At 45.4% G+C, this 22,265-nt stretch overlaps 1 pseudogene; it reads left to right on the top strand.

Moving 5' to 3' along the window:
• LOC115117262 (G protein-coupled receptor kinase 3-like) overlaps positions 1-22,265 on the top strand; it is a 78,243-nt pseudogene that overhangs the window by 24,909 nt on the left and 31,069 nt on the right.

Here is a 22,265-nt window from a genome sequence, read left to right as displayed (position 1 = left end):
CGGAATCGGTTAATATTAGCTAAAAATGCCAACATCGGTATCGGCCCAATGTCTAATTTAACGCGAATGTGCAAAACCAATGTCAAAGCTGACGTGCAGACCTATATAACGTAGGTACATGACGTAAGGACGCCAAGTAAAATGTTTTGTTATATGTGCAACACAGCATTCCTAACCTAGCCCACAATGTTTGCTGTGTGGATCAAGCAGTCAACAAGTCATTTGAAACAGTAAGACCATTTCAGCGAGATAACACCAAGATAATGGAATTCATTGTCCTTGACAATCAACCGTTCTCTGTCATGGGTGATGTTGGCTTTCGCACCAGTACACAGCGTCACTGCTATTAGCTTCACGACTGACGTTTGGACCAGCGATATCAGCCCCATGAGCATGCTGAGTCTGACAGCACAGTAGCTTGTCTAGGATTTCGTACTGAGGAAAGCCTTATTGCATGCTCAAGAATATGCTGGTTGTCATACTGCTGCTGCCATTTCAATGGCATTTGAGAACATGTGTGAAACTTGGAAACATGAAAACACTCCTAGCTCCATTTGAACAACTGACTGGAGAAATAAGCTCATCAACTGCGTCTGCAGCAGACGTGACACCCTCTGTCATGGCATTGAAACGCCTGCTCAACAAAACTGCCAACAGACCGTGGGGTTAAAACTTAATAAAGTCCTCTACAAGAGGCTATGAACAAGTGATTCAGTGGCATTCTCTCTGAGCCTCTTTACTGTGTCGCCACCATGCTCGATGCTAGGTACAAGGACCGCTACTTCGATGCAGACAAGAAACAGGGTTTATGTGAAATGTTACATACACAGCTGGACAAGATGGAAATGGACACAGTGACCGTGCGCCCCAGATGAAGAGAGGCAGCAGACAGACAGAACAAGATAGAAATGGACACAGTGACCGTGCGCTCCGAGGAAGAGAGGCCACGGACAGACAGACAGAACAAGATAGAAATGGACACAGTGACCGTGCGCTCCGAGGAAGAGAGGCCACGGACAGACAGAGCTAACAAGATGGAAATGGACACAGTGACCGTGCGCTCCGAGGAAGAGAGACCACGGACAGACAGAGCTAACAAGATGGAAATGGACACAGTGACCGTGCGCTCCGAGGAAGAGAGACCACGGACAGACAGAGCTGGACAAGATAGAAATGGACACAGTGACTGTGCGTTCCGAGGAAGAGAGACCACGGACAGACAGAGCTGGACAAGATAGAAATGGACACAGTGACCGTGTGCTACGAGGAAGAGAGGCCACGGACAGACAGAGCTGGACAAGATGGAAATGGACACACTGACAGTGCGCTCCGAGGAAGAGAGGACACGGACAGACACAGCTGGACAAGATAGAAATGGACACAGTGACCGTGTGCTCCGAGGAAGAGAGGCCACGGACAGACACAGCTGGACAAGATAGAAATGGACACAGTGACAGTGCGCTCCGAGGAAGAGAGGCCACGGACAGACCGAGCTGGACAAGATAGAAACTGACACAGTGACCGTGCGCTCCGAGGAAGAGAGGCCACGGACAGACAGAAATGGACACAGTGACAGTGTGCTCCGAGGAAGAGAGGCCACGGACAGACAGAGCTAACAGGATAGAAATGGACACAGTGACAGTGCGCTCCGAGGAAGAGAGGCCACGGACAGACAGAGCTAACAAGATAGAAATGGAGACAGTGACAGTGCGCTCAGAGGAAGAGAGGCCACGGACAGACAGAGCTGGACAAGATAGAAATGTACACAGTGACCGTGCGCTCCGAGGAAGAGAGGCCACGGACAGACAGAGCTGGACAAGATAGAAATGTACACAGTGACCGTGTGCTCCGAGGAAGAGAGGCCACGGACAGACACAGCTGGACAAGATGGAAATGGAAACGGTGACAGTGTGCTCCGAGGAAGAGAGGCCACGGACAGACACAGCTGGACAAGATGGAAATGGAAACAGTGACAGTGTGCTCCGAGGAAGAGAGGCCACGGACAGACAGAAATGGACACAGTGACAGTGTGCTCCGAGGAAGAGAGGCCACGGACAGACAGAGCTAACAAGATAGAAATGGACACAGTGACAGTGCGCTCCGAGGAAGAGAGGCCACGGACAGACAGAGCTAACAAGATAGAAATGGAGACAGTGACAGTGCGCTCAGAGGAAGAGAGGCCACGGACAGACAGAGCTGGACAAGATAGAAATGTACACAGTGACCGTGCGCTCCGAGGAAGAGAGGCCATGGACAGACAGAGCTGGACAAGATAGAAATGTACACAGTGACCGTGTGCTCCGAGGAAGAGAGGCCACGGACAGACACAGCTGGACAAGATGGAAATGGAAACGGTGACAGTGTGCTCCGAGGAAGAGAGGCCACGGACAGACACAGCTGGACAAGATGGAAATGGAAACAGTGACAGTGTGCTCCGAGGAAGAGAGGCCACGGACAGACAGAGTTGAAACTTCACTGCTTGACATGCATGATGAAATCCTGGTTGATACTGAACAACATCCGCAGAGTACGACCCTGCCTCACACAGGAAGCGGCGCAGGTCCTAATCCAGGCACTTGTCATCTCCCGTCTGGATTACTGCAACTCGCTGTTGGCTGGGCTCCCTGCCTGTGCCATTAAACCCCTACAACTCATCCAGAACGCCGCAGCCCGTCTGGTGTTCAACCTTCCCAAGTTCTCTCACGTCACCCCGCTCCTCCGCTCTCTCCACTGGCTTCCAGTTGAAGCTCGCATCCGCTACAAGACCATGGTGCTTGCCTACGGAGCTGTGAGGGGAACGGCACCTCAGTACCTCCAGGCTCTGATCAGGCCCTACACCCAAACAAGGGCACTGCGTTCATCCACCTCTGGCCTGCTCGCCTCCCTACCACTGAGGAAGTACAGTTCCCGCTCAGCCCAGTCAAAACTGTTCGCTGCTCTGGCCCCCCAATGGTGGAACAAACTCCCTCACGACACCAGGACAGCGGAGTCAATCACCACCTTCCGGAGACACCTGAAACCCCACCTCTTTAAGGAATACCTAGGATAGGATAAAGTAATCCCTCTCACCCCCCCCTTAAAAGATTTAGATCCACTACTGTTCCACTGGATGTCATAAGGTGAATGCACCAATTTGTAAGTCGCTCTGGATAAGAGCGTCTGCTAAATGACTTAAATGTAAATGTAATGTAAATGAACAAAGAAACAGCACAGCAAGTAAGTGAAAGAAATAAGATTTGATTGTGTTGTACTGGTAATGGGGACATGCGTAAATGCCAACAAAATAACTTTGTGTGTGACACGTGTATTTAACTAGGCAAGTCCGTTAACAAATTTCTATTTACAATGACGGCCCACCCCGGACTACTCTGGGCCAATTGTGCACTGTCCTATGGGACTCCCAATCACTGCCGGATGTGATACAGCCTGGATTCCAACTAGGGACTGTAGTGACGCCTCTTGCACTGAGATGCTGTGCCTTAGACCGCTGTGTCCATGTGTGTGTGTTAACTATTTAACTGTAGTAGAATGCTTAAAAGGCCGCTAAAATGTTTAATATTGGTTATCGGTATCTTTTTTTTTGGGCAAGGAAAATATTGGATATCAGCCACAAATGTCGTATCAGTGCATCTCTAATTTCAAGTCTCATAGCAAAAGGTCTGAATACTTATGTAAATAATGTATTTCTGTTTTTGAATTTGAATACATTTTCAAAAAATTCGAAACCTGTTTTCTTCTTGTCAATATGGGGTATTGTGTGGAGATGAGGAAAAAACTATGAATCCATTTTAGAATGCGACTATAACGCAACAAAATGTGGGATACCTTCAGAATGCACTGTAGGATTCTAATAGGTGTAATGTACGCCTAAAATATATAAACAATCTATTGCTTTCTGGTGATTATTAAGTTCTGTTTGGTGCCTAATGCTGTTAAAGTTGGGAGCTGTGTGTGTATATGTTTGAGAGTGTGGTAGGGAGGGATTGTGAGTGGGTCTGTTAACTGATGAGTAAAGACTGATTGTTTCATGCAGTGTTTTCCCATACTGCCATATTGACATGCAGATCATTATGCATGTTTCTTCCTTCAGCCAAATCACAGGTAGGTCTTTGCAGATATGAGCAAATCAGCCATTCTATGCAGTACTGTGTTATACAGTGTGAAGTTCATTTAATGTGTTTGTATTGAGTGGAAGTGTGAATATCAGTGACAGTTTTTTTGCGTAGCACATGCGCAGAATGTTTACACAACTGGAACAAGCATCTGGGGGGGGGGGGGCAGGATTAGAGGTCGGCCGATTATGATTTTTCAACGCCGATACCGATTATTGGAGGCCCCCCCCCAAAAAAAGCAGATACCGATTAATCGGCCGATATTTATTTACTTAATGACAATTACTTAATTACTTAATACTACTTAATGACAATTACAACAATACTGAATGAACACTTGTTTTAAGGTAATATAATACATTAATGAAATCAATTTAGCCTCAAATAAATAATGAAACATGTTCAATTTGGTTTAAATAATGCAAAAACAAAGTGTTGGAGAAGAAAGTAAAAGTGCAATATGTGCCATGTAAGAAAGCTAACGTTTAAGTTCCTTGCTCAGAACATGATGGTTCCTTTTAACATGAGTCTTCAATAATTCCAGGTAAGACGTTTTAGGTTGTAGTTATTATAGGAATTATAGGACTATTTCTCTTTATACCATTTGTATTTCATTAATCTTTGACTATTGGATGTTCTTATAGGAACGTTAGTATTGCCAGTGTAACAGTATAGCTTCCGTCCCTCTCCTCGCTCCTACCTGGGCTCGAACCAGGAACACAACGACAACAGCCACCCTCGAAGCAGCGTTACCCTTGCAGAGCAAGGGGAACAACCACTCCAAGTCTCAGAGCGAGTGACGATTGAAACGCTATTAGCGCACACCCCGCTAACTAGCTAGCCATTTCACTTCGGTTACACCAGTCTCATCTCGGGAGTTGATAGGCTTGAAGTCATAAACTGCGCAATGCTTGACGCATTACGAAGAGCTGCTGGCAAAACACACGAAAGTGCTGTTTGAATGAATGCTTACGAGCCTGCTGCTGCCTACCACCGCTCAGTCAGATACTTGTTTGCTTGTATGCTCAGTCAGATTATATGCAACGCAGGACACGCTAGATAAACTAGTAATATCATCAACCATGTGTAGTTGTTTTTTATAAGATAAGTTTAATGCTAGCTAGCAACTTACCTTGGCTTACTGCATTCGCATAACAGGCAGTCTGCTTGTGGAGTGCAACGAGAGGCAGGTGGTTATAGCGTTGGACCAGTTAACTGTAAGGTTGCAAGATTGGATCCCCCGAGCTGACAAGGTGAAAATCTGTCGTTCCGCCCCTGAATGAGGCAGTTAACCCCACCGTTCCTAGGCCGTCATTGAAAATAAGAATGTGCTCTTAACTGACTTGCCTAGTTAAATAAAGATGAAATAAAGGTGTAAAAAAATCAGTTTCCAGAAATACCGATTTCCGATTGTTATAAAAACTTGAAATCGGCCCTAATTAATCGGCCATTCCGATTAATCGGTCGACCTCTACTATAGGTTAACTTGCATTAATTTGTGGAATTAAATTGCTGCGTTTGTATTTATCACATGAGCACAGCATACAGCCTAGTTTGAGGAGTGGAATAGCCTACCACCTGTCAGACAGCGTGAGAGTAGCTCCTCAAAATAGCTCTAGGCTACTGGAGGGAAGCCTGCTTGTGTGTCAGCACAGTCATTGCAGAACAAATAACAATTCTAAGTGCAATGCGTGTTAACTTTGGTGACCACGATTTAAAAAGGAGCTATTTTTATTTCTCAATCTCACCTCGTAATGCGCTCCTCCAGTTTTCCATTCAGATGCATAGTCAACGTTGCTTCAGAGTAGTGCCCTGTTTAGAATTGTGTTTTCTGCCAGTTGCATTTTGGCAAATGTTTGAAGATGAGGTTTTGTTAGCTGCTTCATTACTGGAGTTGCATGTTCAGTAATAGGCTATAGCCTTCTCACTGTTAGACGATAGGTTTGCTAATGTTGCATGTTCAGTAATAGGCTATAGCCTTCTCACTGTTAGACGATAGGCTTGCTAATGTTGCATGTTCAGTAATAGGCTATAGCCTTCTCACTGTTAGACGATAGGCTTGCTAATGTTGCATGTTCAATAATAGGCTATAGCCTTCTCACTGTTAGACGATAGGCTTGCTAATGTTGCATGTTCAGTAATAGGCTATAGCCTTCTCACTGTTAGACGATAGGCTTGCTAATGTTGCATGTTCAGTAATAGGCTATAGCCTTCTCACTGTTAGACGATAGGCTTGCTAATGTTGCATGTCCAGTAATAGGCTATAGCCTTCTCACTGTTAGACGATAGGCTTGCTAATGTTGCATGTTCAGTAATAGGCTATAGCCTTCTCACTGTTAGACGATAGGCTTGCTAATGTTGCATGTTCAGTAATAGGCTATAGCCTTCTCACTGTTAGACGATAGGCTTGCTAATGTTGCATGTTCAGTAATAGGCTATAGCCATGCATGACCGCTTACTGAGGGTCTGTTAGTCGGCAGCAAAATTGACAGAAATTTGCTTCCCTACTTTGTACAGTTGCTCGCTCTCGCTGTTTCGCTCTCGCTGTCTCGCTCTCGCTGTCTCGCTCTCTCTCTCCCTCACTGGGCTGGTGAGATAGAGATGCCATTGCAAACAGAAGTGTGTAGTAATGGTGGGAGAGTTAGCTCTGTGTCAAGGCCCTATATACCTGTACTACAGAGGGAAATGATGCTTCACGATGCACATCAACCCTGTCACCTCTCTGCCTGGACCATCTCACTGTCTTTTGCTGCGATACCTCCACATCAAATGGCATCTGCCACAACACATTCTTTAAGAGGGGGTGTGTGTGAGCATCTGTGAGTGAGCGTATAGCGCTGTGAGCATCTGTGAGTGAGCATATATGGGTGTGAGCATCTGTGAGTGAGCGTATAGGGGGTGAGCATCTGAGTGAGCGTATAGGGGGTGCGTCTGTGTGTGAGCGTATGGGGGGTGCGTCTGTGTGTGAGCGTATAGGGGGTGCGTCTGTGTGTGAGCGTATGGGGGTGCGTCTGTGTTTGAGCGTATGGGGGTGCGTCTGTGTGTGAGCGTATGGGGGTGCATCTGTGTTTGAGCGTATGGGGGTGCGTCTCTGTTTGAGCGTATGGGGGTGCGTCTGTGTTTGAGCGTATGGGGGTGCGTCTGTGTTTGAGCGTATAGGGGATGCGTCTCTGTTTGAGCGTATAGGGGATGCGTCTCTGTTTGAGCGTATGGGGGATGTGTCTGTGTTTGAGCGTATAGGGGGATGCGTCTCTGTTTGAGCGTATAGGGGATGCGTCTCTGTTTGAGCGTATAGGGGATGCGTCTCTGTTTGAGCGTATAGGGGGTGCGTCTCTGTTTGAGCGTATAGGGGGATGCGTCTCTGTTTGAGCGTATAGGGGATGCGTCTCTGTTTGAGCGTATAGGGGGATGCGTCTGTGTTTGAGCGTATAGGGGGTGCGTCTCTGTTTGAGCGTATAGGGGATGCGTTTCTGTTTGAGCGTATAGGGGATGCGTCTCTGTTTGAGCGTATAGGGGATGCGTCTCTGTTTGAGCGTATAGAGGGATGCGTCTCTGTTTGAGCGTATAGGGGGATGCGTCTCTGTTTGAGCGTATAGGGGATGCGTCTCTGTTTGAGCGTATAGGGGGATGCGTCTGTGTGTGAGCGTATGGGGGTGTTTGTGTGAGCATATAGGGCGGATCTGTGTGTGAGCATATTTGGGGGGGTGCGTCTGTTTGAGCGTATAGGGGGATGCGTCTGTGTGTGAGCGTATGGGGGTGTTTGTGTGAGCATATAGGGCGGATCTGTGTGTGAGCATATTTGGGGGTGCGTCTGTTTGAGCGTATAGGGGTGCGTCTGTGTTTGAGCGTATAGGGGGATGCGTCTGTTTGTGAGCGTATGGGGGTGCGTCTGTGTGTGAGCGTATGGGGGTGTTTGTGTGAGCATATAGGGCGGATCTGTGTGTGAGCATATTTGGGGGGGTGCGTCTGTGTTTGAGCGTATAGGTGGGGTGGGTCTGTGTTTGAGCTTATTGGGGGGGTGTTTGTGTGTGCATATAGGACGGATCTGTGTGTGAGCATATTTGGGGGGTGTATCTGTGTGAGCTTTTAGGGGTGGGTGTATCTGTGTGTGAGCCTGTAGGGGGTGTATCTGTGTGTTAGCGTATCTGGGGGGTATCTGTGTGTGAGCCTATAGGGGGTGTATCTGTGTGTGAGCGTATGGGGGGTTTATCTGTGTGTTAGCGTATCGGGGGTGGTGTTTCTGTGTGCTAGCATATAGGGGGGTTCTGTGTGAGGGTATTGGGGCGGTGTATCTGTGTGTGAGCGTATTGGGGGGGTGTCTGTGTGTGAGCCTGTAGGGGGGTGTATCTGTGTGTGAGAGTATTGGGGGTGTATCTGTGTGTGAGCCTGTGGGGGGGGGTGTATCTGTGTGTGAGAGTATTGGGGGTGTATCTGTGTGTGAGAGCATTGGGGGGGGGTGTATCTGTGTGTGAGCCTGTAGGGGGTGTATCTGTGTGTGAGAGTATTGGGGGTGTATCTGTGTGTGAGCCTGTAGGGGGTGTATGTGTGTGAGAGCATTGGGGGGGGGGTGTATCTGTGTGCGAGCCTGTAGGGGGGGTGTATCTGTGTGTGAGAGTATTGGGGGGGTGTATCTGTGTGTGTTTATCTGTGTGTGTGAGTGCATGTGTAGCTAGTAGTGATGCACCGATATGACATTTTTGGCAGATATCCAATATTTTTCTTGCCAGAAAAGCGATACCAATATTTACCATTTTTGGGACCTTTTAAACATTCTAGTACAGTCAAATAGTTAAAACACACACATGGATGTAGCAGTCTACTGCACTGCATCTCGGTGCAAGAGGCGTCACTACAGTCCCTGGTTCGAATCCAGACTGTATCACATCTGGCAGTGATTGGGAGTCCTATAGGGTGGTACACAATTTGCCCATCATTGTATATAAGAATTTGTTCTTAATTGACTTGCCTAAATGAAGGTTACACACACCACACTGACCAAAAAGTTATTTTGTTGGCATTTACGCATGTCCCCATTACCAGTAAAACATAATCAAGACCTATTTCTTTCACTTGCTGTGTTGTTTCGTTGTTCAGTCGTTTCATTCTCATCCAGGATACTATGGAATGCTGTTTGGGTCTTTGCATGTCAAATATGCTTGTTGACCAATCAGGACCTGAATATGACACACAATCATTTTTTTACCCCCTTTTTCTCCCCAATTTTCGTGGTATCCAATTGTTAGTCGTTACTGTCTTGTCTCATCGCTACAACTCCCGTACGGGCTCGGGAGAGACTAAGGTCAAGAGCCACGCGTCCTCCGAAACACAACTCAACCAAGCCACACTGCTTCTTAACACAGCGCGCATCCAACCCGGAAGCCACCGCACCAATGTGTCGGAGTAAACACCGTACGCCTAGCAACCTGGTCCGTGTGCACTGCGCCCGGCCCACTACAGGAGGTGCTGGTGCGCGATGAGACAAGGATATCCCTACCGGCCCAAACCCTCCCTAACCCGGACGACGCTAGGCCAATTGTGCGTCGCCCCATGGACCTCCCGGTTGCGGCTGGCTGCGACAGAGCCTGGGCTCGAACCCAGAGTCTCTGGTGGCACAGATAGCACTGCTTAGACCACTGCGCCACCCGTGAGGCAACGTGTACATTTTTTCCGTAGTTATTGCATTGATTACACTATAACGGTTCATCGATACGTATGCTATGATGCTGGTAAAGTTGTCTCGCGCACCTACAGTGCCAGCTCATGGATGCAAACAATGTTCTTCCCCAAAAACATAGCAAAGCGACATATGTTTCAGTAGCTATAGTTAGCTAGCTAACTAACTATATAGCTAGGTGTCATCTAAAATAACTCTAATTTATAAGACAGTTCTTATTTGATTAATGGTGGTCGGACCCATCTATGTGAATCTAGCCACAATAGTGGACATTGCGGTTAGCCTTCAAAATAAAAGTATGACATTGACAGTGATGCAAATGAATACAAATAGTATAATTATGCCATAATTGGAATAGATCATGCTAAACGAGGTTGGAATGTTGTTATATAAAATCAACAAAAGACTATTTGTTAATTTGACCAAAATCTGTTGAAATCACGCTGGATGTATTATACTTGAGAATTGCATTGGGGGCATACTTATTTCACTGTACAGCCTTACCCCATGTCATTGATCCACAATCCATAGGTATCAGTCCTCCGTGACACCCAGAGAACATTTGCGTCATAGCTCTTATTGCGGGACTCTGTAACAACAGTGAATTGAGACATTTATTGTCAACCTATGTGTATTGAACACTATTCCAGAGGAAAAACAATACTGTGTGGGTGTTTTGGAGTCTGATAACTCTGAGGACGTTGGGAAAAAATATTTTGGGTATTGAGTAGACTGATACCTCATTTCATTGATCCCCAATCCTTAGGTAAAGCTGTATAGTGCAATATGAATGTCAATACACACAATAGGTTGACTGGGGAGGTGATTTCACACAGTGACCGTCCTGAGATAAGAGCTACAATGCTAATATTTGTGTAAACTCTTCACAGTTCTGTTCTTTGGGTGTCATTGAGTAGACTGATACCCCATTTCATTGCTTCACATTCCAACCTCGTTTAACATTACCTTGTCTAAATATGGCGTGATTCCACAAATTGTAACCTTCTGCATCACTTTCAAAGAGGTACTTTTATTTTGAAGGCAAACTGCAAATTCCACTATTGTGCCTAATCCTTATTGTGGCTACCTTCACAAAACATAACCAGGTCCGGTCGAGCCTCACTAGCCATATGAAGCTAACTGGCTGCTTATAACGTTAGCTTTGGGCAACAGGGTTAACCGTCTGGATTACTGCAACTCGCTGTTGGCTGGGCTCCCTGCCTGTGCCATTAAACCCCTACAACTCATCCAGAACGCCGCAGCCCGTCTGGTGTTCAACCTTCCCAAGTTCTCTCACGTCACCCCGCTCCTCCGCTCTCTCCACTGGCTTCCAGTTGAAGCTCGCATCCGCTACAAGACCATGGTGCTTGCCTACGGAGCTGTGAGGGGAACGGCACCTCAGTACCTCCAGGCTCTGATCAGGCCCTACACCCAAACAAGGGCACTGCGTTCATCCACCTCTGGCCTGCTCGCCTCCCTACCACTGAGGAAGTACAGTTCCCGCGCAGCCCAGTCAAAACTGTTCGCTGCTCTGGCCCCCCAATGGTGGAACAAACTCCCTCACGACGCTAGGACAGCGGAGTCAATCACCACCTTCCGGAGACACCTGAAACCCCACCTCTTTCAGGAATACCTAGGATAGGATAAAGTAATCCTTCTTACCCCCCCCCCCCCTTAAAAGATTTAGATGCACTATTGTAAAGTGGCTGTTCCACTGGATGTCTTAAGGTGAACGCACCAATTTGTAAGTCGCTCTGGATAAGAGCGTCTGCTAAATGACTTAAATGTAAATGTAGCTGGCTAGCTATTTATTATTTCATGAACTGAAGTTCAATTTCAATAGGCGAACACCAAGTGGCTACCTAGCTAATACTTACTCACAAGGATTCCTAAATCATTGCTAAGAATTATGAAAATGACTGCAGTTTCTACTGGGCATTGCTTTCAGGCTGGTTGTATTGGTGCTAGCTTAGTACCAGCTAAAGCTAGCTACCCCAGAAGTTGTGGTTGAACAAATAATGCTTTATTACACATCGTTCGTGGCTGGTGTTCGCTTGTTTGCAGACTTTTGTACAGCTTTGACAGTGTTATGATAGTTGTGGTGGCGTTTGGCTTGCACGTGCAAATTCAGAACACAACATTATATAATAGAGCTGTTATTTGACGTGTCAAATGAAAGGCTTATTTAACACTTCAAATAGTGTGGTTTGATGTCTATCTTTTTTTGACACATGCAAAGACCCAAACGACATTCCATAGTATGTTGTGAAGCTAATAGCAGTGACGCTATTACTGTGTAACTCTGGTAGGGCAACGTGTACCGGTGCTCGACCAGTCGGCGAAAGCCAACATCACCCATTTCAGAGAACAGTTGATTGTCAAAGGCAATGCATTCCATTATCTTGGTGTTAATGGATTTCGCCTGTGAGGTGTCTCGCTGAAATGTTCTTACTCTTTCAAATGACTTGTTGACTGCTTGATCCACACAGCGGACATTTTGGGCTAGGTTAGGAATGCTGTGTTGCACGTGTAGCGCCATTTGACTTGCCATCATTACGTCATGTACCTACGTTTATATAGGTCTGCACGTCAGCTTTGACATCGGTTTTGCACATCAGCGTTAAACTGGACATCGGGCTGATGCAGATGTTGGCATTTTTAGATAATATCGTCCGATTCTGATATGTTCACCGATAGGGATGCAGGATATAGTAGCTAGCTTATCAATTAGCCTTTAACTAAATCAATAAGCACAGCAGTAGTAAGCAGGTTATCTTTCTCTCCTCTTTTCCACTTTGCCTTTTGGTCTCTACCTCCTGAGGTTATGAAGAGACACTGCTCACAACAGCTCCGTTAACAACCGCACACTCAGTCATATCGTGTGTGTGTGTGTGTGTGTGTGAGGGAGCGGGTGCTTTTTTTGTATGTGTTACTGTGAGATGGCCCCATGCTTTAAATAACCTCTTCTTCCTTTGTTATGGAGGACAGAGTTAACGTGTGTGTGTGGAGTGAGAGTCACTCAATCATAGAGAAGAGAAGTGAAAATGCCAATCTCCTAAAATCCACTGTCCCCTGATCCCTTCTCTTCTACCATTCTTCTTACTTACATCCTCATCTCTCCTATCCTCTCTCCTAACCTATAGTAGCGTAGTTTCTCTCAGGGTTTCTACCTAGGCAGGGATTTCCCACTGGCTGTTGTCACCTGTGCTTCTTGGTGGAGAATTAAACCTAGCAGCTCACAGCTCACAATCAATTTATCAGATTGCGTTTGATAGTGCGTCATTGACTCTTTAATCAGTAGTGTGGCAAAAGAAAGAATGATTTGGAGAAAAGGGGGAAGAGGGAGGTGATTGAAGTGTCAAGAGAAAAGGGCTCGTAGGCTAGTTGTTGTTTTTCACCTCGGGTGTGCTCAGCCGCGTGTTTTTCACCACAGAGGGGTGTGCTCAGCCGCGTGTTTTTCACCACAGAGCGGTGTGCTCAGCCATGTGTTTTTCACCACAGAGGGTGTGCTCAGCCGCGTGTTTTTCACCACAGAGGGGTGTGCTCAGCCACGTGTTTTCACCACAGAGGGGTGTGCTCAGCCGCATGTTTTTCACCACAGAGGGGTGTGCTCAGCCGTGTGTTTTTCACCACAGAGGGGTGTGCTCAGCCGCGTGTTTTTCACCACAGAGCTAGTTAGTCACCAACGCTTGGTTAGTTGGTAAACTCTGAGCATTTCGCTCTCAGAGCGTTCAGAGTGCACACTGGACGCTCTGGCCAAGGAGTAGGGTTGATCCGAGCGTTCTGATCTGACAACAGCAGTCAAGCTGGTTAGGCTGTTGTCATGTTATCCAGAGCTTTGGTGACTAACTGTGCTGCTGGCAACAATTGAATAACACTTTTTTTTGCCAACGCTTACTGACACCGGACATCTGAAATCGGAGTAGATAGCCAGAGCTACGTCTATCCACAGTTGTCACAGTGACATCATAACCATTCTATTGAAGTAGTTACTTGCAAAGTGGAATCTTTTATTTAGACATCTAGCTAGCTAAACAATGAACCATAATCCCAACTCATAACGTTACTACCCTGCATGTCACTAACCAACAAGGTTCAATGTTAGTTAGCTAACATTAGGCTATAACTAGCAATGCAAATGGATTTTGAGATACAAATAATATTACTAAACAGGTCAGACAAGTAACGTTAGCCAGCTAGCTAACAGTATACTTTAACTTAAAATTAAATTTAAACGACTTCTGACAAAATTTGAAACCTGTAATATCTGAAAATGTAGCTAGCTAGACTCTCTTACATGGATGGACTTCTCCCTCTCTGTCACGGATGCCATGGTTGCCCTTAATTTGAAGATGTAATCCGGAGACAGGTGTTTTTTACAACATCCTTGTGTGTTCTCTTTACGACTCTCCATATTTGCATACGTTCAAATGGCTCTCATGTGAAATAGTGACACCAACATACGCCACCTAGCTTCCTGAAACCAGCCACATATATATTTACTCTAATAAACAAAAATATACTTCCACAACAGACATGAACTTTTATTTTCACTGATTGCCATCTGAGATGTGAAATATCTCTGCTGATGATGATGTGGTGTATCGGCTGTAACAACACATGCACACGTGCCGTGAAGGCTATGATGCGGTTTCCGTGGCAACACACAGGCTTTTTTTGCGAGCTGTTCAGATGGGCTTCAGTAGATTGTGTGTGTCCTAGTGTGTGTAAACGTTTGTGTCAGTGATACGTAGATAATAATGCAGACAATAGAGATGTAAGATGACGCCCACCCCCTGTAATTGTGGTCCATTTCAAGCACATTGCAATGTGTGTGTCTGATAGGGGATTTGCTCAATGAGATGAGGACATTGTTCTCTTACTAAGGCTAATCCACTAGAAAGGCCTACTTCTCAAAATGAAAGGTGTGTGTGTGTGCAGACCCCAGAAGCTTTATTTACAATGATATTACCTTTCCGACTTTTAGTTAGGTCAAAACACACACACACACATACACACACACACACACACACACACACACACACACACACCTAAAGCTGATGTCATAATGTCAAAGAAACAACTCTGACAGTGTGTATGTGTTTTCTCTGTTTCAGGGTTTCTGCTGTTCAAGGATTTTTGTTTGAATGAAATAGATGAGGCCGTACCACAGCTCAAGTTCTACGAAGAAGTGAGAGAAACACACACCTATTTCTGTCTGCCTTTCTCGTTCTCTCTCCTCTGTCTGTCTCTCTCTCTCTCCCCCCCTCTGTCTGCCTTTCTCTCTCTCTCTCCCCTCTGTCTGCCTTTCTCTCTCTCTCTCCCCCTCTGTCTGCCTTTCTTTCTCTCTCTCTCTCTCTCCCCTCTGTCTGCCTTTCTTTCTCTCTCTCTCTCTCTCTCTCTCTCTCCCCTCTGTCTGCCTGTCTGTCTCTCTATCTCTCTCCCCTCTGTCTGTCTCTCTATCGCTCTCCCCTCTGTCTGTCTCTCTATCTCTCTCCCCTCTGTCTGTCTCTCTCTCTCTCTCCCTCTCTATAGTCAGTGGTTAGAGAGCAGAAGTCTAGTGTGTGTCAGTTGTATTAAAGGTCATGTGAGATGTTTGAGATTAGGCTAATTCCATGGTGTTTCAGAGGAAGTGTATGTATGTATGTGTGTGTGTGTGTGTGTGTCAGATTAAGGACTACGAGAAGTTGGATTCTGAAGAGGAGCGGTTGTGTCGTAGCAGACAGATCTATGATGGATACATCATGAAGGAACTCCTCTCCTGTTCACATGTAAGGTCAACATGGGACACAAACCAACACAGTGTAACAAACTCCCCTAAAATGATGTCATCTCTCAGGGAGGAGGTTGACATGAATTAACACAATGCAACACCCCAACCTATCTAAAACACTTTACATGGTATACTGGACTGGAAATGACTGTCACATGACCCTCCTCTCTCTCTCCTCCACCCCCATACTCTTCTCCATTCCACCTTCTCTCTCTGTCTTGCTCTCGATCTCTCTCTCTCTCAGGCCTTCTCTAAGAAAGCAGTAGACCACGTTCAGACTCACCTGGCCAAGAAACAGGTGCCTCCCTCTCTCTTCCAGGTAAGGAACACACACACAAACTGCAGCAACAATCTAACTCCTGTGTGTCTCTGTGCCGTCCCACATAGTGGGGTTCCGACACACACACACCTTACCATGACCATTGGTATTTATCCTGCGACTTGTTACTTTTACCCCTGTTTATATGTACATGTCTACCACAATCCCTCCAGTAGCCCTGTTTACATTTACATGTCTACCACAAATCCCTCCAGTACCCCTGTTTACATTTACATGTCTACCACAATCCCTCCAGTAGCCCTGTTTACATTTACATGTCTACCACAATCCCTCCAGTAGCCCTGTTTACATTTACATGTCTACCACAATCCCTCCAGTAGCCCTGTTTACATTTACATGTCTACCACAATCCCTCCAGTAGCCCTGTTTACATTTACATGTCTACCACAATCCCTCCAGTACCCCTGTTTATATGTACATGTCTACCACAATCCCTCCAGTACCCCTGTTTACATTTACATGTCTACCACAATCCCTCCAGTAGCCCTGTTTACATGGACATGTCTACCACAATCCCTCCAGTACCCCTGTTTATATGTACATGTCTACCACAATCCCTCCAGTACCCCTGTTTACATTTACATGTCTACCACAATCCCTCCAGTAGCCCTGTTTACATTTACATGTCTACCACAATCCCTCCAGTACCCCTGTTTACATGGACATGTCTACCACAATCCCTCCAGTAGCCCTGTTTACATTTACATGTCTACCACAAATCCCTCCAGTACCCCTGTTTACATTTACATGTCTACCACAATCCCTCCAGTAGCCCTGTTTACATGGACATGTCTACCACAATCCCTCCAGTAGCCCTGTTTACATTGACATGTCTACCACAATCCCTCCAGTAGCCCTGTTTACATTTACATGTCTACCACAATCCCTCCAGTACCCCTGTTTACATGGACATGTCTACCACAATCCCTCCAGTAGCCCTGTTTACATTTACATGTCTACCACAATCCCTCCAGTACCCCTGTTTACATTTACATGTCTACCACAATCCCTCCAGTAGCCCTGTTTACATTTACATGTCTACCACAATCCCTCCAGTACCCCTGTTTACATGGACATGTCTACCACAATCCCTCCAGTACCCCTGTTTATATGTACATGTCTACCACAATCCCTCCAGTAGCCCTGTTTACATTTACATGCCTACCACAATCCCTCCAGTAGCCCTGTTTACATTTACATGTCTACCACAATCCCTCCAGTAGCCCTGTTTACATTTACATGTCTACCACAATCCCTCCAGTACCCCTGTTTACATTTACATGTCTACCACAATCCCTCCAGTAGCCCTGTTTACATGGACATGTCTACCACAATCCCTCCAGTAGCCCTGTTTACATTTACATGTCTACCACAATCCCTCCAGTACCCCTGTTTATATGTACATGTCTACCACAATCCCTCCAGTACCCCTGTTTACATGTACATGTCTACCACAATCCCTCCACTACCCCTGTTTACATTTACATGTCTACCACAATCCCTCCAGTACCCCTGTTTATATGTACATGTCTACCACAATCCCTCCAGTACCCCTGTTTACATGTACATGTCTACCACAATCCCTCCAGTACCCCTGTTTATATGTACATGTCTACCACAATCCCTCCAGTACCCCTGTTTATATGTACATGTCTACCACAATCCCTCCAGTAGCCCTGTTTACATTTACATGTCTACCACAATCCCTCCAGTACCCCTGTTTACATGTACATGTCTACCACAATCCCTCCAGTACCCCTGTTTACATTTACATGTCTACCACAATCCCTCCAGTAGCCCTGTTTACATTTACATGTCTACCACAATCCCTCCAGTACCCCTGTTTACATGTACATGTCTACCACAAGCCCTCCAGTACCCCTGTTTACATGTACAGTACCAGTCAAAAGTTTTTACATTGTAGAATAATAGTGAAGATATCAAAGCTATGAAATAACACATATGGAATCATGTAGTAACCAAAAAAATAGATATTTTAGATTCTTCAAAGTAGCCACCCTTTGCCTTTGACAGCTTTGCACACTCTTGGCATTCTCTCAACCAGCTTCACCTGGAATGCTTTTCCAACAGTATTGAAGGAGGTCCCACATATGCTGAGCACTTGTTGGCTGCTTCTTCACTCTGCGGTCCAACTCATCCCAACCATCTCAATTGGGTTGAGGTCATGTGATTGTGGAGGCCAGGGTCATCTGATGCAACACTTGATCACTCTCCTTCTTGGTCAAATAGTCCTAACACAGCCTGGAGGTGTGTTGGGTCATTGTCCTGTTGGAAAACAATTGATAGTCCCCCTAAGCGCAAACCAGATGGGATAGTATATCGCTGCAGAATGCTGTGGTAGCCATGCTGGTTAAGTGTGCCTTGAATTCTAAATAAATCACAGACAGTGTCACCAGCAAAGCACCATCACACCTCCTCCATGCTTCGCGGTGTCACAAAGACACAGTTGGAACCAAAAATCTTAAATTTGGACTAATCAGACCAAAAGACAGATTTCCACTAATGTCCATTGCTTATGTTTCTAGGCCAAAGCAAGTCTCTCCTTCTCATTCCTTTAGTAGTGGTTTCTTTGCAGCAATTCGACCATGAAGGCCTGATTCACAGAGTCTCCTCTAAACAGTTGATGTTGAGATGTGTCTGTTACTTGAACTCTGTGAAGCATTTATTTGGGCTGCAATCTGAGGCTGGTAACTCTAATGAACATGTCCTCTGCAGCAGAGGTAAATCTGGGTCTTCCTTTCCTCTGGCGGTCCTCATGAGAGCCAGTTTCTTCATAGCGCTTTATGGTTTTTCAGGCTGCACTTGAAGTTCTTGAAATGTTCCAGATTGACAGAACTTCACGTCTTCAAGTCATGATGGACTGTCATTTCTCTTTGCTTATTTGAGCTGTTCTTGCCATAATATGGACTTGGTCTTTTACCAAATAGGGTTATCTTCTGTATGCCACCCCTACCTTGTCACAACACAAATAATTGGTTCAAACACATTAAGAAGGGAAGAAATTCCACAAATAAACGTTTAACAAGGCACACTTGTTAATTGAAATGCATTCCAGGTGACTACCTCATGAAGCTGGTTGAGAGAATGCCAAGAGTGTCATCAAGGCAACGGGTGGCTACTTTGAAGAATCTAAAATATATGTTTTGGGTTACTACATGATTCCATAGTTCTGATGTCTTCACTATTCTACAATGTAGAAAATAGTAAAAAGAATGAGTAAGTGTGTCCTAACTTTTTTATTGGTACTGTACATACCTACCTCAATCACTAGTTGCCCTGTTAAATGAATATATCTACCTCAATCACTCTAGTTAACCTGTTAAATGAACATATCTACCTCAATCACTCTAGTTGCCCTGTTAAATGAACATATCTACCACAATCCCTCCAGTACCCCTGTTTACATTTACATGTCTACCACAATCCCTCCAGTATCCCTGTTTACATGGACATGTCTACCACAATCCCTCCAGTAGCCCTGTTTACATTTACATGTCTACCACAATCCCTCCAGTACCCCTGTTTACATTTACATGTCTACCACAATCCCTCCAGTACCCCTGTTTACATGGACATGTCTACCACAATCCCTCCAATTAGCCCTGTTTACATTTACATGTCTACCACAATCCCTCCAGTACCCCTGTTTACATTTACATGTCTACCACAATCCCTCCAGTAGCCCTGTTTACATTTACATGTCTACCACAATCCCTCCAGTACCCCTGTTTACATGTACATGTCTACCACAATCCCTCCAGTACCCCTGTTTACATTTACATGTCTACCACAATCCCTCCAGTACCCCTGTTTACATGGACATGTCTACCACAATCCCTCCAGTAGCCCTGTTTACATTTACATGTCTACCACAATCCCTCCAGTACCCCTGTTTACATGTACATGTCTACCACAATCCCTCCAGTACCCCTGTTTACATGGACATGTCTACCACAATCCCTCCAGTACCCCTGTTTACATTTACATGTCTACCACAATCCCTCCAGTAGCCCTGTTTACATTTACATGTCTACCACAATCCCTCCAGTACCCCTGTTTAGATGTACATGTCTACCACAATCCCTCCAGTACCCCTGTTTACATGGACATGTCTACCACAATCCCTCCAGTACCCCTGTTTACATGTACATGTCTACCACAATCCCTCCAGTACCCCTGTTTACATGTACATGTCTACCACAAGCCCTCCAGTACCCCTGTTTACATGGACATGTCTACCACAATCCCTCCAGTAGCCCTGTTTACATGGACATGTCTACCACAATCCCTCCAGTACCCCTGTTTACATTTACATGTCTACCACAATCCCTCCAGTAGCCCTGTTTATATGTACATGTCTACCACAATCCCTCCAGTACCCCTGTTTACATGTACATGTCTACCACAATCCCTCCAGTACCCCTGTTTATATGTACATGTCTACCACAATCCCTCCAGTACCCCTGTTTATATTTACATGTCTACCACAATCCCTCCAGTAGCCCTGTTTACATTTACATGTCTACCACAATCCCTCCAGTACCCCTGTTTACATGTACATGTCTACCACAATCCCTCCAGTACCCCTGTTTACATGGACATGTCTACCACAATCCCTCCAGTACCCCTGTTTACATTTACATGTCTACCACAATCCCTCCAGTAGCCCTGTTTACATGGACATGTCTACCACAATCCCTCCAGTAGCCCTGTTTACATGGACATGTCTACCACAATCCCTCCAGTAGCCCTGTTTACATGGACATGTCTACAACAAGCCCTCCAGTAGCCCTGTTTACATGGACATGTCTACCACAAGCCCTCCAGTACCCCTGTTTACATGTACAGTACCAGTCAAAAGTTTTTACATTGTAGAATAATAGTGAAGATATCAAAGCTATGAAATAACACATATGGAATCATGTAGTAACCAAAAAAATAGATATTTTAGATTCTTCAAAGTAGCCACCCTTTGCCTTGATGACAGCTTTGCACACTCTTGGCATTCTCTCAACCAGCTTCACCTGGAATGCTTTTCCAACAGTATTGAAGGAGGTCCCACATATGCTGAGCACTTGTTGGCTGCTTCTTCACTCTGCGGTCCAACTCATCCCAACCATCTCAATTGGGTTGAGGTCATGTGATTGTGGAGGCCAGGGTCATCTGATGCAACACTTGATCACTCTCCTTCTTGGTCAAATAGTCCTTACACAGCCTGGAGGTGTGTTGGGTCATTGTCCTGTTGGAAAACAATTGATAGTCCCCCTAAGCGCAAACCAGATGGGATAGTATATCGCTGCAGAATGCTGTGGTAGCCATGCTGGTTAAGTGTGCCTTGAATTCTAAATAAATCACAGACAGTGTCACCAGCAAAGCACCATCACACCTCCTCCATGCTTCGCGGTGTCACAAAGACACAGTTGGAACCAAAAATCTTAAATTTGGACTAATCAGACCAAAAGACAGATTTCCACTAATGTCCATTGCTTATGTTTCTAGGCCAAAGCAAGTCTCTCCTTCTCATTCCTTTAGTAGTGGTTTCTTTGCAGCAATTCGACCATGAAGGCCTGATTCACAGAGTCTCCTCTAAACAGTTGATGTTGAGATGTGTCTGTTACTTGAACTCTGTGAAGCATTTATTTGGGCTGCAATCTGAGGCTGGTAACTCTAATGAACATGTCCTCTGCAGCAGAGGTAAATCTGGGTCTTCCTTTCCTCTGGCGGTCCTCATGAGAGCCAGTTTCTTCATAGCGCTTTATGGTTTTTCAGGCTGCACTTGAAGTTCTTGAAATGTTCCAGATTGACAGAACTTCACGTCTTCAAGTCATGATGGACTGTCATTTCTCTTTGCTTATTTGAGCTGTTCTTGCCATAATATGGACTTGGTCTTTTACCAAATAGGGTTATCTTCTGTATGCCACCCCTACCTTGTCACAACACAAATAATTGGTTCAAACACATTAAGAAGGGAAGAAATTCCACAAATAAACGTTTAACAAGGCACACTTGTTAATTGAAATGCATTCCAGGTGACTACCTCATGAAGCTGGTTGAGAGAATGCCAAGAGTGTCATCAAGGCAACGGGTGGCTACTTTGAAGAATCTAAAATATATGTTTTGGGTTACTACATGATTCCATAGTTCTGATGTCTTCACTATTCTACAATGTAGAAAATAGTAAAAAGAATGAGTAAGTGTGTCCTAACTTTTTTATTGGTACTGTACATACCTACCTCAATCACTAGTTGCCCTGTTAAATGAATATATCTACCTCAATCACTCTAGTTAACCTGTTAAATGAACATATCTACCTCAATCACTCTAGTAGCCCTGTTAAATGAACAT

This window comes from Oncorhynchus nerka, linkage group LG4 (assembly GCF_034236695.1).
Source record: "Oncorhynchus nerka isolate Pitt River linkage group LG4, Oner_Uvic_2.0, whole genome shotgun sequence".
In the NCBI taxonomy this organism is placed as follows: Eukaryota; Metazoa; Chordata; class Actinopteri; order Salmoniformes; family Salmonidae; genus Oncorhynchus; species Oncorhynchus nerka.
Note: the sequence above shows the minus strand (reverse complement) of the source record. Positions and strands in the feature narration are given on the sequence as shown.